Genomic DNA, 23,801 nt, shown 5'->3' on the forward strand with positions numbered 1-23,801 from the left:
TGACTTGGGCAGATGCACGCGACTGTGCGAACTTGCTGCATTTTAGCCGCCCGGCACTCCGCTCTGTATTGTGAGCATCGCTCCTCTGCCCTTCGTTGTTGTTGGAGGGCGAATATTACCACCACTGTCAATACCATCATGGGTATCACTCGCACCACCATCCCAACTGTCCCTGCCACCACCGGCCCCACCACCACCGTGCGCGGCTTACCGAGGCATCTCCTCTGCGATCTTCATGAGCATGTGGTTTGGGAGGACGTATCTGTGACAGCAGGAGCACAACACACACCGGTCAGGCCAGGGCACTATGCACGTCGCAGCAATAACAATAATCACACAGGCCGTACAAGCCCAACAACGCAACAGCTACAGAAATCGTACTACGCAACCATTGACCTACGGCACTGGAATGTGCAGTTTCTACAACTGGTTCAGGATCGCGATCAGGTAAATTAAAAAGTGCTGCGTCGTACACCCCAGTGTTTTACTGTGCTATATTATAAAACACCCGTGTATCGATATTTCCATTTTAACGTGCAATTTTATTGAGGGACTGTGTGTTGTTTTGGTGCGGTCTTGGATCGTTTTTGTTGTTGTTTTGCTGCCTTGCCCTAGAGTCCATTGAGTGTTAAAAAATCTACAGTAATTCATGTAATTATGCAATTTGTACTTATATACTTTATATTCATAAATATTTCGCTACTCTGGACATCTGTGATAAAGAGTTCATAGCTCATCGGATTCCAACAGTCTAAATAAATATTCTGATAAATCAAGATAAAGATTTTGAACGCTGTGGTGTTGTTCTGTTTGCTGTGTTATTATACGCTGTCGGAAAGTCCCGTGCTTTGCTGCACTATGCTATGCAGTGCAGTACACGGCTATTTCAGCGCCGCGGGTGCTCTCACCCCGTGCTCTCGTCCTCGGCGCGTGCCGTGCGGTCGCGCCAGGCGTACAGGAGCCGGGCGGCGCTGCTCTGCTGCACATCCAGTGGCTGCTTGTGCTTGTGCAGCAGCTTCAGGTAGGAGTCCTCGGTGAACACCGGCTTGTGGTAGCGCTGAGACACACACACAGGGAGAGAGAGGGAGATGGAACCACGCAAGTAGTGACAGCGGCAGCAATAATTACCAGGGTTGTTAAAACGATCATCGGTTAACTGGTAATTGTTTTCAGCATCAATTACCAGTTCTGAAAGTCGGTAACCAATGTTTCCAGTGGGAATTTTTACCGCGAATGCACTAATTAGGATGCATGAACATTAAAACGGTACGGCGGGCCCGAATCACCACATTGAACATAAATCGGCATTTTGCGACCCCCTCCACTGCCACTGTGTAGCATATTTTTACGTTCCAGGGACTCTATGAGATGATAGGACAATAGTCTACACACATTACACTATGAACTATATTACTTCGTTGATCTAGTTAAAAAGATAAAAATATTCTCTGTTTATTGCTCGAGGCCTTGTAACGGAATAAACAATATTTTTTGAGGGGTGGGAAAACTGTCCCGATCGAGAGTGAGAGTGGTGGATTTGCTTACAAAGATAGGCTTGTAACTTGCTCACTGGTGGAGACAGTGGGGGGTGGGGTGTCACGTGCCCCCCCAATGATCCGATCGAAATCCCTAATTTAGATCGGATCATTGGGGTTTATTGGTAATAAATCGGCATTTTGCGACCCCCACTGCCACTGTGTAGCATATTATTACGTGTCAGGGACTCGATGAGATGATAGGACAATAGTCCGAGTCCATAAAGGGCAATAAGTAACGGCAAAGCAGTTATAAGTGACTCACAGAATTGTGCGCAGTCGCGTATACAGGACACGACTTCCCTGAAGGCATCAACACCTTCAGCGAGCGCAATGCCAATCACACAACGCGGTTCGAATTCGACCCTCGATCGATGGCTGCGCCATCGCCGCACTACGCGTCAAATAAAAACCAAGGGACAAGTCCTTACTTACTAACACTACCTTTTTTCATTGCTGGAGGGGTTGCCCCCCGCACCTGAAAATCCTGGCTCAGCCATTGCCCACCACTCACCTTGAGTGCCACAGTTCGGCTCTGGTCCCACACAAGCTGCAGGAGGTTGGGTCGGCCCAGCGCCTTGGTGAGCAGGTCGGCGCGGACGCGGTCGTACACGTACAGCAGGTAGTGCGTGTCGGCACGCGCATAGTGCAGCATGTCTGGCAGGAGAGGCCTGTGTGTGTGCGTGCATACGTGGATGTGTGCAAGTGTTGGTGTGCGTGTGTATGCAATTGTGAGTGTGTATGTGTTTGTGTGTGAGTGTGTGCATGCGAGTGTGTATGAGACGCAGATGTTAATGTACTGCAACATTTATCTGTTGACACATGTTTCATTTCCGGTGAAGGCTAACATCATTTGGGAGTGATATAAAAACCAGTATTGGACCTGGGCCTTAAATGAGCACCTAGTATAAGATATGAACATCACCACTGGGGAAACAAAGGAGGTCAGGCATGATGCTAACCACATTACCCTCTCAAACATTGTGCCAGCCTTAATAGGGGCTCGCTAAGATAACTTGAGTGGGGAGGGGGGGTGAAAGTGCTTCATATGTACTGTTCTATGAATCCAGTGATGGGACTTCAATTCCTCACCCTGGCCAACTAGATTCAGCAGTCTATTCAGGCGACACGGGGGATCTTTGTCCTTGTGTGTGAATGTGTAAGCAGTAGAGTAGCGGCTAGCACCCTGTGCTATGAACCTGGTGAAACGAGTTCGATTTCTACTCACGGCCAACACCTGTGACAATTATCTGAACCGGTCCCGGCCCTCCACTAGCTCGACTCAGCCTCAAATGAGTACCTGGTGTAGCTGTGTGTAAACATCACCACTGGGGAGACAAAGGCGGCCGTGCATGGTACTGGCCACCCACCCCCTCCTTCACAGCACTTTCCCCAACAATTAGTTGAGGCTATACAGGGGATCTTACAAGTTAGCCCGTGCATGCGCGCGCGTATGCAGAGGTTCGAGCAAGTGCGGCGTGCGTAACGGATGCGCCAGTCAGCCAGCTGGTACTGCTTGTCGGTAGACAGGCTGCAGTAGTGCATGAGGAGGTGGGCGAGCGAGTTTCTGGCGAGGCCGAGGGAGCGCGCCGCTGGGTGCGTGTCGAACAGGCCCACCACGTACAGGCCCAGGTCACGTTGCAGCCACTCAATGTCCGAGTCCGCTCCGTGGAAAACCTGCGCCCCCGCCACACCGCAGCGTCAATCACCACGTCACCGTGGCAATCACTGCGCCACTGCGTTGCCGCGTCAAGCACCACACCTCTCACGTGGCCGGTGCTCAAGATATGGTTACAACGTCCCTAGTAACCATCGTCGCCGCCGCCGCTGTCAACAAGGCATGGCTGCAGCCAGCCCCCCTTAATTGCTTCCTTTCTCTATTTCCCTTGCTCGGTCCGACCTGCTCCCTCCTATTCTTTGGTCCATTCGGTAAAGTCACCACCACGTAGAAGGGAAGCAATAAAATAATAAAAATATAAAACAATACAATTCTCACGACGTTTCGACTGCAACACAAGCAATCATCATCAGGTGTGAAAACCACAGCAAGAATTTTATTGTTTTATATTTTTATTATTTTATTGTTGCCCTTCTACGTGGTGACTTTACCGAAAGAACCAAGAATATCAATCCCTGCAGTCACGAAAGCTTTAAATAAATAAAAAAAATCTGCTCCCTCCTGTTCTCCCCGTGTAATTCTGCGCCCCGAAATGTTTGTTACGCTTTAGGTGCAATACAAGTGCAATTTATTGTTGTAAACATTCACCCAATGGCATTCATATCGAGTGTGCAGGCAGTGCAATGATACATTGGCAGCAAACTGGAGGGACCCAGGCGTCGTGCTACAAAGTCGGCGAGGGAGAGGGATGTCTCTCTCCTTGTTTTGCTGTCTCACTCGATGATTTTGTTTATGCATGTCTACGTGCACGCATGCCTCTCACCTTGACAATGTTGGGGTTGGTGAAGGCCTCGTTGAGGATGTGCAGGTCGTCACGCAGCATCAGTGTGTCGATAATGAAGTCCTCTTCGCGCATCGAGATTTGCATGAGGCAGGTGATGCCCAGGAAGGAACGGTATGAGTGATGCTACGGGGCCACGCACAGGAATAGCCGCTCAACGGTGGGCGGACAAACAAGAGTAGAAAAGGCAGATAGGCGGTCGAGCGGGACGAAAGCACACAGAGGGCACAACCCAACAAACCAACCGCACATCACAACTCGATATTATACGACCACACACGTCACACACACATGCTGGCACGCACCCAGACAACAAACACAGATCCCCCGTAGAGCTTTAACAGACTGTTGGGACAAGTGCTGTTAGAGAGCACCTATGAAGGCCGAAACGGCACACGAGGGGTTGGATGGCCAGCACCACGCCCGGCCGCCTTTGTCTCCCAAGCGGCAATGTTTTTAAACATCGCACCAGGTACTCAATTGAGGCCGAGTCAAACTAGGGGAAGCCCAGGACTGGTTCAGATAATTGTGCTCTCGCACAGTCGGTACGGCGACCGGCTCCTCTTGAGGGCACTCCACCTTCATCTTCTTCTCCGATGCAGACACGGGGATCAGTCACTCATTTACCATGCCTCCTGTCTGTCCCCACGTCCCTGAGTCGCTTGTATCGCTGCATTGTCTTGGTGTCCTTGTAATTCCCGTGTCTCAAAGTCCATGTATCTCCTTGGCACTCAACTACCCCTGTGCCTCCACATGTCCCTGTCTCCCAATGTCTCACCATGCCAAAGCGGTTGACGAACGTCTGCAGGACACGCGCTGCCTTCATCTGGGACGTGGAGCTCTGAGCAGTGCGAGCCTCGTTCTGCTGCTCTTCGCTGTCCTGCACACCACAGCAGAGCGCAGAGCGCTACAGCACATCGCAGCGCACTACAGCAACATGACAGCAATTTCAGCACAGCTCAGAATGCGACAGCACACAAGAGAACGCACAGAACGCCCCAGCACATGATGGCTAACACAGCAAACACAGCACGGTACAGAAAGCTACAGCACACGAGATCACACACACAGTGCTTTCGCCAGCGGTGTGGGAGATTAGACATGGGTTGGTTGTGGTCGTGTGAGGATGTTGGGCTCACGTCGAACAGGGTGAGGACCGGGCGCGTGGCAGGCACCGCCCTCCGTGCTCCCTCCACTGCACCACACAAAGACAAAAGTCAAAGATCTTCAATATAGCCTTGAAAAGATTTTAGGGCAAGTGCTGTTAGCAAGCATCTACGAAGGTCAGCACAGAACACGAAGGGGATGGGAGGACCAACACTACACCCAGCCACCTTTGTCTCCCCAGGGCTGATGCTTTACACGCACTGAGTACTCATTTAAGGCTGAATTAATGTAAGGGAGCCCCAGGACTGGTTTAGATATTCGTCACCGGTGTTGGCCATAAGCAGCAATCGAACTTGGGTCACCAGGTTAATAGTGCAGCACGCTAACCAGCTAAACTACTGCTGTTCGTCGTGACCGGGAATGGAACTTAGGCCATCAGGAACGTGCCACTACACACTACCACTGCACAACCGCTCTCAAGTGACATACAGACATAAGCTAGCACAGAAGATGCACAGAGATACAGACTGAACAATACACACGTGAACACACACACCCACACAGGCGCAATAATATACACGGCCACACACCTGTTGCAACCGCTGACATACAAGACATACGCATGCAGACAGGCAAATAAAGACACGTTAACAGAGACACAGGAATGAATACACACATATGAATGGAAAGGCACGCAATTGAACACAGGCATAGACACAAAGATAGTGAAATAATACGCACATATACGCAGCAGCCAAAGAAGGGTCATTGCTTAAAACATCACCTATTATGTAAGTTTTACTTTTAGGACAATGTTACTGAAAAGTAGTTTGTTATTTTTGCTTGTGCCCCACTGTAAATGCAGTCAGGACATTATTTGTTATTTATTTCACCAAATTATGTTTAATTTGTACACAGAACATGGCAATTCTTTGTATGATTACTACTCAAATTCTGAGTGTGATATTAAAAAACAGCACAGTATTTTTTCATGTCAATAAAATTAAATCTACTCGTGACAGGCTAGGTGCTCTCATCAACTGTCACGAATAAAAAAATATAATCCATATCATGAGCTTTGCCGATATAACCAGCACAACTAAGTGTGAGCTACCTTCAGTACCGTGCCTTGTGATTGGCTGCCTGTCGTCCAATGATAAGCCATCGTGAGCACAGAAGAGAGGGTTTTCCAATCGCTGTCAAAACACAGAAGAAAATTGATTGAACAATCAGTGCCACACTAGGGTGGGCATACAAATGATACCATTAATGTCACCTTTGGGGGATTGAAACATCTAGATTGTACTGTCAGGGTCAGGCAATGAACCAACAAAATCACACAGGGGTGTCAACCTACACGACAATCGTAACATTATTCACACTCTAAGGACGGACATGAACTGAGCTCCTCATTGTCACGACGGTTTGGGGACGTGGAATTTTAAAAAAGAACCACAAATGAAGAGTTCTGTGCCGGATGAGAAAATGAGATGTCGAGTTTATAATCGCAAGTAAAGATGGCATTTGTGTGATGAGTTTTGGTCTCTGGTCACCTCTGCCCGGGTGATGAATGTTCTCGATGGAGCCTTGATGGGCATCTCGCTCTGCGGGAACAGCAGCAAAGATTATTAAACAAACGCAACCTTTACTGCAACGAGTCATTATTTTTGCAGTCACTTGTGCCTGGTTGTGACCATCAACTCGCTACATTTGTGAACGTCGTTTAACCACGGGTGGCTGAAACTCCCAAGATCCAAAACCTAGGATCTTAGCCGGGTGGTGTTGGTGGCGAAGTCCTGTAACCCAGCACTATGGAGGCAACAAGGGTGGGTGGATCACACAAATGGTGTTAAACTCCCTTCCCGTTGCTTTTCAGGTGTCATAGCATGGCCTGCTAGAAGGGGGTACAGCAAAGGTTGACTTCATCATTCGTTCTGCATGGGATCGACTGTTGCCTCCTCGCATGTGTGGGTTTTCTCCAGGAACTCCGGTTCCCTCCCATATGTAAACACTCATTAATTGGTTGATAACACCTGCATATATAGACGACCACAAAGTTTGGGGGGAAATTTGGCACAGGCTCACCACCTGGTAGCCTTTCCCGATCGTCTGTGGTTCCTCCTCACGCCTCTGAGTCGTTCTCTCGCTTCGAGTGAGCGAATAATGTGCAGTGTGTCACAAGTTAAAAAAATATTATTGAAGCAGTGCCGGATCATTGTGCTTGACCCAGTATTGGCCCCAGGAGCCACCCAGTCACCACCTATATTAAATCCATACTCTTTGGTTCTTTCGGTAAAGTCAGGTAGGTAGAAAAACAATAGATTACGACGTTTCGATCGCAACACAAGCAATCGTCATCAGGTGGGACAACCACACCAACTGCTGAAGACAGCAGTTGGTGTGGTTGTCCCACTGCTGTCTTCAGCAGTTGGTGTGGTTGTCCCACCTGATGACGATTGCTTGTGTTGCGATCGAAACGTCGTGATCTAATATTTTTCTACCTACGTGACTTTACCGAAAGAACCAAAGAGTATGGATTCCTGCAGTCACGAAAGCTTCAAATCAAGATTATATTAAATGTTTGATTATATTTATTTATGAACATTCTGCCTCTGACCACTCGCTATCCCTCTCCCCCTATGACTTTCAGTCTCTGTCTCCCACTCTCTTTTGTCTCTGTTCTCGTTCTCCGACTCTCTTGCCCTATCTATCTTTCATCCGTATCTCAACCGTGGCCGTCCATTATGAACCCCTCGCTGCTCCACCGAGCCGCCTCCGCTTCTGCGCTCACCTTGATGAGCGGGACGAGGCGTGCCTGCTTGACGAGCTGCCACAGCTCATTGGAGTTCTGCCTCAAGAGGGGCGGCACCGGATTGCAGCACGCGAGCACGCCCTGCAGCTCCCTGCGTCGGCAACGACGATGTCAACATGTTAGAGCAGCGACACGCGTCACAACACAACGCCAGAGCAATGCAACATCACGGCAAAACCACGTCACAGCAACAACACAATCTCACAGAAACAGCACAACGTTACAACAAGCCAGCACTCCCTCTCTGTCTTGCATCAAACAGCAATGGCATGGACTAGGGTGCATATAGCCGTTAATACTGGCAAAAGCATATCCGTTCAAGATGGCGTACATATATCCTATTCATGCTGGTGTACATACGTATATTGTTCATTCTGGCGTATGTGCGTATAGGCAGCTCAGGAAAGTCTATGGATGTATAGCCTAATAAAGTATTAAAGCTTTCGTGACTGCATAAAATTACTCATTGGTTTTTTTCGGTAAAGTCACATATGTAGAAATACAATAAATAATATAATAATATAATTTTATTGTATTTCTACATACGTGACTTTACCGAAAAAAACAATGAGTATGTATAGACTGTTCATCCTGGCGTACGTATGTATATTGTGTTCAGGCTGGCATACGTACGTAAAGCCTGTCTTGTCTGGCGTACGTATATATAGCCTGGTCATTATCAGGATCATACTAACCAATGCTATTACCACAATGCAACCTTCATCATCACCATCATACTATCACCATATCCATATCATCACCAGCATCCAGATCACCATCCACATCAAAACATTATGAGTGGCACCACCATCAACACTATCACTACCACTCTCACTACTAACAGCACAATCATCAGCCACCACCACTATTACCAACAACAAGAACAGGCGCCATATGCCAATAAGTGTTGGTGACATCACCACGGCGGTTGTCTCAGGCCAGGTGCACTCCGAATCCACGTGCAATGTCGAAGGCTCGCTAACAGGACCTCACGGAACAGAGCCAGGTCCCATGGGTTGACTGACTGCAATGACTGGGGCAGATGCACCAGCTGTGCACGCGACTGTGCCAACTTGCTGCATTTTAGCCGCCCGGCACTCCGCTCTTTATTGTGAGCATCGCTCTTCTGACCTTCGTTGTTGTTGGAGGGCGAATATTACCACCACTGTCAATACCATCATGGGTATCACTCGCACCACCATCCCAACTGTCCCTGCCACCACCGGCCCCACCACCACCGTGCGCGGCTTACCGAGGCATCTCCTCTGCGATCTTCATGAGCATATGGTTTGGGAGGACTTATCTGTGACAGCAACAGCACAACACATACCGGTCAGGCCAGGGCACTATGCACATCTCAGCAATAACAATAATCACACAGGCCGTACAGGCCCAACAACGCAACAGCGACAGTAATCGTACTACGCAACCATTGACCTACGGCACTGGAATGTGCAGTTTCTACAACTGGTTCAGGATCGCGATCAGGTAAATTAAAAAGTGCTGCGTCGTACACCCCAGTGTTTTACTGTGCTATATTATAAAACACCCGTGTATCGATATTTCCATTTTAATGTGTTATGGTCGAAACGTCGTGATAATTTTTATTGTTTTATATATATTTTATTATTTATTGTTTCCCTTCAACGTGACTTTACCGAAAGAGCTAAGAATATGAATTACTGCAGTCACGAAAGTTTTAAATCAAAATTTAGACTGTGTGTTGTTTTGGTGCGGTCTTGGATCGTTTTTGTTGTTGTTTTGCTGCCTTGCCCTAAAGTGCATTGAGTGTTAAAAAATCTACAGTAATTCATGTAATTATGCAATTTTTACTTATATGCTTTATATTCATACATTTGTCGCTACTCTGGACATCTGTGATAAAGAGTTCATAGCTCATCGGATTCCTCCAGTCTAAATAAATATTCTGATAAGTCAAGATAAATATTTTGAACGCTGTGGTGTTGTTCCGTTTGCTGTGTTATTCTACGCTGTCGGAAAGTCCCGTGCTTTGCTGCACTATGCTATGCAGTGCAGTACACGGCTATTTCAGCGCCGCGGGTGCTCTCACCCCGTGCTCTCGTCCTCGGCGCGTGCCGTGCGGTCGCGCCAGGCGTACAGGAGCCGGGCGGCGCTGCTCTGCTGCACATCCAGTGGCTGTTTGTGCTTGTGCAGCAGCTCCAGGTAGGAGTCCTCGGTGAACACCGGCTTGTGGTAGCGCTGAGACACACACACACGCACACAGAGGGAGAGAGGGAGATGGAACATGCAAGTAGTGACAGAGGCAGCAATAATTACCAGGGTTGTTAAAACGATCATCGGTTAACTGGTAATTGTTTTCAGCATCAATTACCAGTTCTGAAAGTCGGTAACCAATGTTTCCAGTGGGAATTTTTATCGCGAATGCACTAATTAGGATGCATGAACATTAAAACGGTACGGCAGGCCCGAGTCACCACATTGAACATAAATCGGCATTTTGAGACCCCCTCCACTGCCACTGTGTAGCATATTATTACGTTCCAGGGACTCTATGAGATGATAGTACAATAGTCTACACACATTACACCATGAACTATATCACTTCGTTGATCTAGTTAAAAAGATAAATATATTCTTTGATTATTGCTCGAGGCCTTTTAAGGGAATAAACAATATTTTTGGAGGGGTGGGAAAACTTTCCCGATCAAGAGTGAGAGTGGTGGATTTGCTTACAAAGATAGGCTTGTAACTTGCTCACTGGTGGAGCCAGTGGGGGGTGGGGTGTCACGTGCCCCCCCAATGATCCGATCGAAATCCCTAATTTAGATCGGATCATTGGGGTTTATTGGTAATATATCGGCATTTTGCGACCCCCACTGCCACTGTGTAGCATATTATTACGTGCCAGGGACTCGATGAGATGATAGGACAATAGTCGGAGTCCGATCACACAACGCGGTTCGAATTCGATCCTCGATCGATGGCTGCGCCATCACCGCACTACGCGTCAAATAAAAACCAAGGGACAAGTCCTTACTTATATTCTTAGTTTTTTCGGTAAAGTCACGTTGAAGAGAATTTTTTATTGTTTTATATATATTTTGTTATTTTGTTGTTTCTCTTCAACGTGACTTTACCGAAAAAACTAAGAATATGAATTACTGCAGTCACGAAAGCTTTAAATCAAAATTTAAGTCCTTACTTACTAACACTACCTTTTTTCATTGCTGGAGGGGTTGCCCCCCCCCCCACCTGAAAATCCTGGCTCCGCCATTGCCCACGCGCCACTCACCTTGAGTGCCACAGTTCGGCTCTGGTCCCACACAAGCTGCAGGAGGTTGGGTCGGCCCAGCGCCTTGGTGAGCAGGTCGGCGCGGACGCGGTCGTACACGTACAGCAGGTAGTGCGTGTCGGCACGCGCATAGTGCAGCATGTCTGGCAGGAGAGGCCTGTGTGTGTGCGTGCATACGTGGATGTGTGCAAGTGTTGGTGTGCGTGTGTATGCAATTGTGAGTGTGTATGTGTTTGTGTGTGAGTGTGTGCATGCGAGTGTGTATGAGACGCAGATGTTAATGTACCGCAACATTTATCTGTTGACCCATGTTTCATTTCCGGTGAAGGCTAACATCATTTGGGAGTGATATAAAAACCAGTATTGGACCTCGGCCTTAAATGAGCACCTAGTATAAGATATGAACATCACCACTGGGGAAACAAAGGAGGTCAGGCATGATGCTAACCACATTACCCTCTCAAACATTGTGCCAGCCTTAATAGGGGCTCGCTAAGATAACTTGAGTGGGGAGGGGTGAAAGTGCTTCATATGTACTGTTCTATGAACCCAGTGATGGGACTTCAATTCCTCACCCTGGCAAACTAGATTCAGCAGTCTATTCAGGCGACACGGGGGATCTTTGTCCTTGTGTGTGAATGTGTAAGCAGTAGAGTAGCGGCTAGCACCCTGTGCTATGAACCTGGTGAAACGAGTTCGATTTCTACTCACGACCAACACCTGTGACAATTAACTGAACCGGTCCCGGCCCTCCACTAGCTCGACTCAGCCTCAAATGAGTACCTGGTGTAGCGGTGTGTAAACATCACCACTGGGGAGACAAAGGCGGCCGTGCATGGTACTGGCCACCCACCCCCTCCTTCACAGCACTTTCCCCAACAATTAGTTGAGGCTATACAGGGGATCTTTGCCTTTGTTTTTGTACGTGTGTACAAGTTAGCCCGTGCATGCGCGCGCGTATGCAGAGGTTCGAGCAAGTGTGGCGTGCGTACCGGATGCGCCAGTCAGCCAGCTGGTACTGCTTGTCGGTAGACAGGCTGCAGTAGTGCATGAGGAGGTGGGCGAGCGAGTTTCTGGCGAGGCCGAGGGAGCGCGCCGCTGGGTGCGTGTCGAACAGGCCCACCACGTACAGGCCCAGGTCACGTTGCAGCCACTCAATGTCCGAGTCCGCTCCGTGGAAAACCTGCGCCCCCGCCACACCGCAGCGTCAATCACCACGTCACCGTGGCAATCACTGCGCCACTGCGTCGCCGCGTCAAGCACCACGCCTCTCACGTGGCCGGTGCTCAAGATTTGGTTACAACGTCCCTAGTAACCATCGTCGCCGCCGCTGTCAACAAGGCATGGCTGCAGCCAGCCCCCCTTAATTGCTTCCTTTCTCTATTTCCCTTGCTCGCTCCGACCTGCTCCCTCCTATTCTTTGGTCCTTTCGGTAAAGTCACCACCACGTAGAAGGGAAGCAATAAAATAATAAAAATATAAAACAATTAAATTATCACGACGTTTCGACTGCAACACAAGCAATCATCATCAGGTGTGAAAACCACAGCAAGAAATTTATTGTTTTATATTTTTATTATTTTATTGTTGCCCTTCTACGTGACTTTACCGAAAGAACCAAGAATATCAATCCCTGCAGTCACGAAAGCTTTAAATAAAAATAAAAATTCTGCTCCCTCCTGTTCTCCCCGTGTAATTCTGCGCCCCGAGATGTTTGTTACGCTTTAGGTGCAATACAAGTGCAATTTTTTGTTGTAAACATTCACCCAATGGCATTCATATCGAGTGTGCAGGCAGTGCAATGATACATTGGCAGCAAGCTGGAGGGACCCAGGCGTCGGGCTACAAAGTCGGCGAGGGAGAGGGATGTCTCTCTCCTTGTTTTGCTGTCTCACTCGATTATTTTGTTTATGCATGTCTACGTGCACGCGTGCCTCTCACCTTGACAATTTTGTTGGGGTTGGTGAAGGCCTCGTTGAGGATGTGCAGGTCGTCGCGCAGCATCAGTGTGTCGATAATGAAGTCCTCTTTGCGCGTCGAGATTTGCATGAGGCAGGTGATGCCCAGGAAGGAACGGTATGAGTGATGCTACGGGGCCACGCACAGGAATAGCCGCTCAACGGTGGGCGGACAAACAAGAGTAGAAGAGGCAGATAGGCGGTCGAGCGGGACGAAAGCACACAGACGGCACAACCCAACAAACCAACCGCACATCACAACTCGATATTATACGACCACACACGCCACACACACATGCTGGCACGCACCCAGACAACAAACACAGATCCCCCGTAGAGCTTTAACAGACTGTTGGGGCAAGTGCTGTTAGAGAGCACCTATGAAGGCCGAAACGGCACACGAGGGGTTGGGTGGCCAGCACCACGCCCGACCGCCTTTGTCTCCCAAGCGGCAATGTTTTTAAACATCGCACCAGGTACTCAATTGAGGTCGAGTCAAACTAGGGGAGGCCCAGGACCGGTTCAGATAATTGTGCTCTCGCACAGTCGGCGTTTCGACTGCAACACAAGCAATCATCATCAGGTGTGAAAACCACAGCAAGAAATTTATTGTTTTATATTTTTATTATTTTATTGTTGCCCTTCTACGTGACTTTACCGAAAGAACCAAGAATATCAATCCCTGCAGTCACGAAAGCTTTAAATAAAAATAAAAATTCTGCTCCCTCCTGTTCTCCCCGTGTAATTCTGCGCCCCGAGATGTTTGTTACGCTTTAGGTGCAAAACAAGTGCAATTTATTGTTGTAAACATTCACCCAATGGCATTCATATCGAGTGTGCAGGCAGTGCAATGATACATTGGCAGCAAGCTGGAGGGACCCAGGCGTCGTGCTACAAAGTCGGCGAGGGAGAGGGATGTCTCTCTCCTTGTTTTGCTGTCTCACTCGATTATTTTGTTTATGCATGTCTACGTGCACGCGTGCCTCTCACCTTGACAATGTTGGGGTTGGTGAAGGCCTCGTTGAGGATGTGCAGGTCGTCGCGCAGCATCAGTGTGTCGATAATGAAGTCCTCTTTGCGCGTCGAGATTTGCATGAGGCAGGTGATGCCCAGGAAGGAACGGTATGAGTGATGCTACGGGGCCACGCACAGGAATAGCCGCTCAACGGTGGGCGGACAAACAAGAGTAGAAGAGGCAGATAGGCGGTCGAGCGGGACGAAAGCACACAGACGGCACAACCCAACAAACCAACCGCACATCACAACTCGATATTATACGACCACACACGTCACACACACATGCTGGCACGCACCCAGACAACAAACACAGATCCCCCGTAGAGCTTTAACAGACTGTTGGGACAAGTGCTGTTAGAGAGCACCTATGAAGGCCGAAACGGCACACGAGGGGTTGGGTGGCCAGCACCACGCCCGGCCGCCTTTGTCTCCCAAGCGGCAATGTTTTTAAACATCGCACCAGGTACTCAATTGAGGCCGAGTCAAACTAGGGGAGGCCCAGGACCGGTTCAGATAATCGTGCTCTCGCACAGTCGGTACGGCGACCGGCTCCTCTTGAGGGCGCTCCACCTTCATCTTCTTCTCCGCTGCAGACACGGGGATCCGTCACTCATGGCGCGTGCGTGCAGTAGTGTGCTGGTTAATGCACTGCAAACCCAGTCACCTGATTTCAATTCCCGCTTGCGATCAACAGCAATGGCAAATATTTGATCAAGTCCTGGGCCTCCCCGAGGTCGACGGAGCCTTAAATGAGAACCGGGCACGATGTGTAATCATCAGTGCTGGGGAAACAAAGGCAGCCGAGCCTGGTGTTGACTACCCACCCCTCGTGTAATCCTGGATCTTCAGAGACACTTGCTAACAGCACTTGCCCCAAGTCTGTTAAAGGTGATACGATTTTTGTTTTTGTCGTGTGTGTGTGAGCAACGCCTCGACTTCTGTACGTGTTTGCATGTGTGTGTGTGTGTGCACATGCACGTGCAAGTGTTTGCGACTGCTGGATTAGTGCATGTCTCTGTGTTCATGGTGTGTGTGTGCCTTCACCGTGTTTGGCTTTTGCAGGCTGTGCAGAGCTCTTCTTTGGTTTCTCTGGCGCTTTCATCAGTTTCCAGCGACTACAGATCTACAGAGACGGATGAGATAGCACTCAACGGGTTCTCATCACTCACTCAGTCAACTACTTAAACACTCATTCACTTACTCAGCCACTCAGGTACTCGTTCAACGATCCAACCACTCATGCGCTCAACTACACTCTCTCACCTACCCAAGCACTCACTCAACCATTCATTCACCCACTCATCTGCTCAAACATGCACTCAAATAACCACATTAATCACCAAACCACTAAAATTCCTCACTCAGCACCCATCCGCACAAGTGGTTTGTGAAATGGAATGATGGAGATAATGATGATGATGGAGATGTGAGCAAGATGTTAGCACACAACAATCACGTGTTACCTCAAACACTTTTGAGTTAGGATCCAATTTCTTTTCTTGAAATGGCAGAGATTTCCCGTCACTGGATGGTAGATACTGCAAGCACAAGCACAAGCGAACTTTTTATTTTCACAAGCGAACTTTTTATTTTCAACCACTTCAAGTCCCCACGTCTTCATGTTTCCAGGATTTGGTGTCAATGAAGACCGTTTTATCCAAATCCTAAGTGACCCCGTGTTACGTGTGACCCTGTGCTAATATTGTGTCTCTATGCCTCCTATCTGTCTCTCATTTACCATGCCTCCTGTGTGTTCCCCACGTCCCTAAGTCGCTTGTATCGCTGCATTGTCTTGGTGTCCTTGAAATTCCCGTGTCTCAAAGTCCATGTATCTCCTTGGCACTCAACTACCCCTGTGCCTCCACATGTCCCTGTCTCCCCATGTCTCACCATGCCAAAGGGGTTGACGAACGTCTGCAGGACACGCGCTGCCTTCATCTGGGACGTGGAGCTCTGAGCAGTGCGAGCCTCGTTCTGCTGCTCTTCGCTGTCCTGCACACCACAGCAGAGCGCAGAGCGCTACAGCACATCGCAGCGCACTACAGCAACATGACAGCAATTTCAGCACAGCTCAGAATGCGACAGCACACAAGAGAACACACAGAACGCTCCAGCACATGATGGCTAACACAACAAACACAGCACGGTACAGAAAGCTACAGCACACGAGATCACACACACAGTGCTTTCGCCAGCAGTGTGGGAGATGAGACATGGGTTGGTTGTGGTCGTGTGAGGATGTTGGGCTCACGTCAAACAGGGTGAGGACCGGGCGCGTGGCAGGCACCGCCCTCCGTGCTCCCTCCACTGCACCACACAAAGAAAAAAGTCAAAGATCCTCAATATAGCCTTGAAAAGACTTTTAGTGCAAGTGCTGTTAGCGAGCATCTACGAAGGTCAGCACGGAACACGAAGGGGATGGGAGGACCAACACTACACCCAGCCACCTTTGTCTCCCCAGTGCTGATGCTTTACACGCACTGAGTACTCATTTAAGGCTGAATTAATCTAAGGGAGCCCCAGGACCGGTTTAGATATTCGTCACCGGTGTTGGCCATAAGCAGCAATCGAACTTGGGTCGCCAGGTTAATAGTGCAGCACGCTAACCAGCTAAACTACTGCTGTTCGTCGTGACCGGGAATGGAACTTAGGCCGTCAGGATCGTGCCACTACACACTACCACTGCACAACCGCTCTCTAGTGACATACAGACATACGCTAGCACAGAAGATGCACAGAGATACAGACTGAAGAATACACACGTGAACACACACACCCACACACATGCAATAATATGCAGGGCCACACACCTGTTGCAACCGCTGACACACAAGACATACGCATGCAGACAGGCAAATAAAGACATGTTAACAGAGACACAGGAATGGATACACACACATGTGAATGAAAATGCACGCAATTGAACACAGACACAAAGATAGCGAAATAAATAATATGCACATACACGCAGCAGCCAAAGAAGGGTCATTGCTTAAAACATCACCTATTATGTAAGTTTTACTTTTAGGACAATGTTACTGAAAAGTATTTTGTTATTTTTGCTTGTGCCCCACTGTAAATGCAGTCAGGACATTATTTGTTATTTATTTCAATAAATTATGTTTAATTTGTACACAGAGAATGGCAATTATTTGTATGATTACTACTCAAATTATGAGTGTGATATTAAAAAACAGCACAGTATTTTTTCATGTCAATAAAATGAAATCTACTCGTGACAGGCTAGGTGTACTCATCAACTGTCACGAATAAAAAAATATAATCCATATCATGAGCATTGCCAATATAACCAGCACAACTAAGTGTGAGCTACCCTCAGTACCGTGCCTTGTGATTGGCTGCCTGTCGTCCAATGATAAGCCATCGTGAGGACAGAAGAGAGGGTTTTCCAATCGCTGTCAAACACAGAAGAAAATTGATTGAACAATCAGTGCCACACTAGGGTGGGCATACAAATGATACCATTAATGTCACCTTTGGGGGATTGAAACATCTAGATTGTACTGTCAGGGTCAGGCCATGAACCAACAAAATCACACAGGGGTGTCAACCTACACAACAATCGGAACATTATTCACACTCTAAGGACGGACATGAACTGAGCTACTCATTGTCACGACGGTTTGGGGACGTGGAATTAAAAAAAGACCCACAAATGAGAGTTCTGTGCCGGATGAGAAAATGAGATGTAGAGTTGATAATCGCAAGTAAAGAGGGCATTTGTGTGATGAGTTTTGGTCTCTGGTCACCTCTGTCCGGGTGATGAATGTTCTCGATGGAGCCTTGATGGGCGTTTCACTCTGCGGGAACAGCAGCAATGATTATTAAACAAACGCAACCTTTACTGCAACGAGTCATTACTTTTGCAGTCACTTGTGCCTGATTGTGACCATCAACTCGCTACATTTGTGAACGTCGTTTAACCACGGGTGGCTGAAACTCCCAAGATTCAAAACCTAGGATCTTAGCCGGGTGGTGTTGGTGGTGAAGTCCTGTAACCCAGCACTATGGAGGCAATAAGGGTGGGTGGATCACACAAATGTTGTTAAACTCCCTTCCCGTTGCTTTTCAGGTGTGATAGCATGGTCTGCCAGAAGGGGGTACAGCAAAGGTTGACTTCATCTGTTCGTTCTGTATGGGATCGACTGTTGCCTCCTCGCATGCGTGGGTTTTCTCCAGGAACCCCGGTTCCCTCCCATATGTAAACACTCATTCATTGGTTGATAACACCTTCATATATAGACGACCACAAAGCTTGGGGGGAAATTTGGCACAGGCTCACCAGGTGGTGAGCCTGTGCCAAATACTACTCACAGGCTCACCACCTGGTGAGCCTGTGAGTAGTTCTCTCGCTTCGAGTGAGCGAATAATGTCCAGTGTGTCACAAGTTAAAAAATTATTATTGAAGCAGTGCCGGATCATTGTGTTTGACCCAGTATTGGCCCCAGGAGCCACCCAGTCACCACCTTTATTAAATCCATACTCTTTGGTTCTTTCGGTAAAGTCAGGTAGGTAGGAAAACAATAGATTACGACGTTTCGATCGCAACACAAGCAATCGTCATCAGGTGGGACAACCACACCAACTGCTGTCTTCAGCAGTTGGTGTGGTTGTCCCACTGCTGTCTTCAGCAGTTGGTGTGGTTGTCCCACCTGATGACGATTGCTTGTGTTGGATCGAAACGTTGTGATCTATTATTTTTCTACCTACGTGACTTTACCGAAAGAACCAAAGAGTATGGATTCCTGCAGTCACGAAAGCTTCAAATCAAGATGATATTAAATGTTTTATTATATTAATTTATGCACATTCTGTCTCTGACCACTCGCTATCCCTCTCCCCCTATGACTTTCAGTCTCTGTCTCCCACTCTCTTTTGTCTCTGTTCTCGTTCTCCAACTCTCTTACCCTATCTATCCTTCATCCGTATCTCAACCCTGGCCGTCCATTATGAACCCCCCGCTGCTCCACCGAGCCGCCTCCGCTTCTGCGCTCACCTTGATGAGCGGGACGAGGCGTGCCTGCTTGACGAGCTGCCACAGCTCATTGGCGTTCTGCATCACGAGGGGCGGCACCGGATTGCAGCACGCGAGCACGCCCTGCAGCTCCCTGTGTCGGCAACGACGATGTCAACATGTTAGAGCAGCGACACACGTCACAACACAACGCCAGAGCAATGCAACATCACGGCAAAACCACGTCACAGCAACAACACAATCTCACCGAAACAGCACAACGTTACAACAAGCCAGCAGTCCCTCTGTCTTGCATCAAACAGCAATGGCGTGGACTAGGGTGCATATAACCGTTGATACTGGCAAAAGCATATCCGTTCAAGATGGCGTACATATATCCTATTCATGCTGGTGTACATACGTATATTGTTCATTCTGGCGTACGTGCGTATAGGCAGCTGAGGTTAGTCTATGTATGTATAGCCTATTCATCCTGGCGTACGTATGTATATTGTGTTCAGGCTGGCATACGTACGTAAAGCCTGTCTTGTCTGGCGTGTGTATATATAGCCTGGTCATTATCAGGATCATACTAACCAATGCTAGTACCACAATGCAAACTTCATCATCACCATCATACTATCACCATATCCATATCATCACCAGCATCCAGATCACCATCCACATCAAAACATTATGAGTGGCACCACCATCAACACTATCACTACCACTCTCACTACTACCAGCACAATCATCAGCCACCACCACTATTACCAACAACAAGAACAGGCGCCATATGCCACTAAGTGGCGGTGACATCACCACGGCGGTTGTCCCAGGCCAGGTGCACTCCGAAGCCACGTGCAGTGTTGAAGGCTCGCTAACAGGAGCTCACGGAACAGAGCCAGGTGCCATGGGTTGACTGACTGCAATGACTGGGGCAGATGCACCAGCTGTGCACGCGACTGTGCCAACTTGCTGCATTTTAGCCGCCCGGCACTCCGCTCTTTATTGTGAGCATCGCTCCTCTGCCCTTCGTTGTTGTTGTAGGGCGAATATTACCACCACTGTCAATACCATCATGGGTATCACTCGCACCACCATCCCAACTGTCCCTGCCACCACCGGCCCCACCACCACCGTGCGCGGCTTACCGAGGCATCTCCTCTGCGATCTTCATGAGCATGTGGTTTGGGAGGACGTATCTGTGACAGCAGGAGCACAACACACACCGGTCAGGCCAGGGCACTATGCACGTCACAGCAATAACAATAATCGCACAGGCCGAACAAGCCCAACAACGCAACAGCTACAGTAATCGTACTACGCAACCATTAACCTACGGCACTGGAATGTGCAGTTTCTACAACTGGTTCAGGATCGCGATCAGGTAAATTAAAAAGTGCTGCGTCGTACACCCCAGTGTTTTACTGTGCTATATTATAAAACACCCGTGTATCGATATTTCCATTTTAATGTGGAATTTTATTGAGGGACTGTGTTGTTTTGGTGCGGTCTTGGATCGTTTTTGTTGTTGTTTTGCTGCCTTGCCCTAGAGTGCATTGAGTGTTAAAAAATCTACAGTAATTCATGTAATTATGCAATTTGTACTTATATACTTTATATTCATACATTTTTCGCTACTCTGGACATCTGTGATAAAGAGTTCATAGCTCATCGGATTCCTCCAGTCTAAATAAATATTCTGATAAATCAAGATAAAGATTTTGAACGCTGTGGTGTTGTTCTGTTTGCTGTGTTATTATACGCTGTCGGAAAGTCCCGTGCTTTGCTGCACTATGCTATGCAGTGCAGTACACGGCTATTTCAGCGCCGCGTGCGCTCTCACCCCGTGCTCTCGTCCTCGGCGCGTGCCGTGCGGTCACGCCAGGCGTACAGGAGCCGGGCGGCGCTGCTCTGCTGCACATCCAGTGGCTGTTTGTGCTTGTGCAGCAGCTCCAGGTAGGAGTCCTCGGTGAACACCGGCTTGTGGTAGCGCTGAGACACACACACAGACGCACACAGGGAGAGAGAGGGAGATGGAACCACGCAAGTAGTGACAGCGGCAGCAATAATTACCAGGGTTGTTAAAACGATCATCGGTTAACTGGTAATTGTTTTCAGCATCAATTACCAGTTCTGAAAGTCGGTAACCAATGTTTCCAGTGGGAATTTTTATCGTGAATGCACTAATTAGGATGCATGAACATTAAAACGGTACGGCGGGCCCGTCACCACATTGAACATAAATCGGCATTTTGCGACCCCCTCCACTGCCACTGTGTAGCATATTATTACATTCCAAGGACTCTATGAGATGATAGGACAATAGTCTACACACATTACACCATGAACTATATCACTTCGTTGATCTAGTTAAAAAGATAAATATATTCTTTGTTTATTGCTCGAGGCCTTGTAACGGAATAAACAATATTTTTGGAGGGGTGGGAAAACTGTCCCGATCGAGAGTGAGAGTGGTGGATTTGCTTACAAAGATAGGCTTGTAACTTGCTCACTGGTGGAGCCAGTGGGGGGTGGGGTAGCACGTGCCCCCCCAATGATCCGATCGAAATCCCTAATTTAGATCGGATCATTGGGGTTTATTGGTAATAAATCGGCATTTTGCGACCCCCACTGCCACTGTGTAGCATATTACGTGTCAGGGACTCGATGAGATGATAGGACAATAGTCCGAGTACATAATTGCCAAGAAGTAACGGCAAAGCAGTTCTAAGTGACTCACAGAATTGTGCGCAGTTGCGTATACAGGACACGACTTCCCTGAAGGCAAACACCTTCAGCGAGCGCGATGCCGATCACACAACGCTGTTCGAATTCGATCCTCGATCGATGGCTGCGCCATCGCCACACACACGTCAAATAAAAACCAAGGGACAAGTCCTTACTTACTAACACTATCTTTTTTCATTGCTGGAGGGGTTGCCCCCCCTCCCAACCTGAAAATCCTGGCTCAGCCATTGCCCACGCGCCACTCACCTTGAGTGCCACAGTTCGGCTCTGGTCCCACACAAGCTGCAGGAGGTTGGGTCGGCCCAGCGCCTTGGTGAGCAGGTCGGCGCGGACGCGGTCGTACACGTACAGCAGGTAGTGCGTGTCGGCACGCGCACAGTGCAGCATGTCTGGCAGGAGAGGCCTGTGTGTGTGTGTGTGCGTGCATACGTGGATGTGTGCAAGTGTTGGTGTGCGTGTGTATGCAATTGTGAGTGTGTATGTGTTTGTGTGTGAGTGTGTGCATGCGAGTGTGTATGAGACGCAGATGTTAATGTACCGCAACATTTATCTGTTGACCCATGTTCCATTTCCGGTGAAGGCTAACATCATTTGGGAGTGATATAAAAAACAGTATTGGACCTCCCCCAAGACTGACTGGGCCTTAAATGAGTACCTAGTATAAGATATGAACATCAGCACTGGGGAAACAAAGGAGGTCAGGCATGATGCTAACCACATTACCCTCTCAAACATTGTGCCAGCCTTAATAGGGGCTCACTAAGATAACTTGAGTGGGGAGGGGGGGGGGGGTGAAAGTGCTTCATATGTACTGTTCTATGAACCCAGTGATGGGACTTCAATTCCTCACCCTGGCGAACTAGATTCAGCAGTCTATTCAGGCGACACGGGGGATCTTTGTCCTTGTGTGTGAATGTGTAAGCAGTAGAGTAGCGGCTAGCACCCTGTGCTATGAACCTGGTGAAACGAGTTCGATTTCTACTCACGGCCAACACCTGTGACAATTAACTGAACCGGCCCCGGGCCTCCACGAGCTCGACTCAGCCTCAAATGAGTACCTGGTGTAGCGGTGTGTAAACATCACCACTGGGGAGACAAAGGCGGCCGTGCATGGTACTGGCCACCCACCCCCTCCTTCACAGCACTTTCCCCAACAATTAGTTGAGGCTATACAGGGGATCTTTGCCTTTGTTTTTGTACGTGTGTACAAGTTAGCCCGTGCATGCGCGCGCGTACGCAGAGGTTCGAGCAAGTGCGGCGTGCGTACCGGATGCGCCAGTCAGCCAGCTGGTACTGCTTGTCGGTAGACAGGCTGCAGTAGTGCATGAGGAGGTGGGCGAGCGAGTTTCTGGCGAGGCCGAGGGAGCGCGCCGCTGGGTGCGTGTCGAACAGGCCCACCACGTACAGGCCCAGGTCACGTTGCAGCCACTCAATGTCCGAGTCCGCTCCGTGGAAAACCTGCGCCCCCGCCACACCGCAGCGTCAATCACCACGTCACCGTGGCAATCACTGCGCAACTGCGTCACCGCGTCAAGCACCACGCCTCTCACATGGCCGGTGCTCAAGATACGGTTACAACGTCCCTAGTAACCATCGTCGCCGCCGCTGTCAACAAGGCATGGCTGCAGCCAGCCCCCCTTAATTGCTTCCGTTCTCTATTTCCCTTGCTCGCTCCGACCTGCTCAATCCTATTCTTTGGTCCTTTCGGTAAAGTCACCACCACGTAGAAGGGAAGCAATAAAAAAATAAAAATATAAAACAATAAAATTCTCACGACGTTTCGACTGTAACACAAGCAATCATCATCAGGTGTGAAAACCACAGCAATAATTTTATTGTTTTATATTTGTATTATTTTATTGTTGCCCTTCTACTTGGTGACTTTACCGAAAGAACCAAGAATATGAATC

The 23,801-nt window shown here is 48.6% G+C and overlaps 1 long non-coding RNA gene across 1 annotated transcript; it reads right to left on the bottom strand.

The window, feature by feature from the left end:
* Window positions 1-6,221: 6,221 nt before the first annotated feature.
* LOC142930964 (uncharacterized) lies at window positions 6,222-8,102 on the bottom strand. The gene is made up of 3 exons (XR_012946961.1): window positions 7,893-8,102; window positions 6,655-6,705; window positions 6,222-6,297 (listed from the first exon to the last, which is right to left on the bottom strand). It is a non-coding gene; the product is annotated as an uncharacterized LOC142930964 (long non-coding RNA).
* Window positions 8,103-23,801: the final 15,699 nt, after the last annotated feature.

This window comes from Petromyzon marinus, chromosome 46 (genome assembly GCF_048934315.1).
Source record: "Petromyzon marinus isolate PM22_M1 ecotype Great Lakes invasive population chromosome 46, UKy_Petmar_22M1.pri1.0, whole genome shotgun sequence".
In the NCBI taxonomy this organism is placed as follows: Eukaryota; Metazoa; Chordata; class Hyperoartia; order Petromyzontiformes; family Petromyzontidae; genus Petromyzon; species Petromyzon marinus.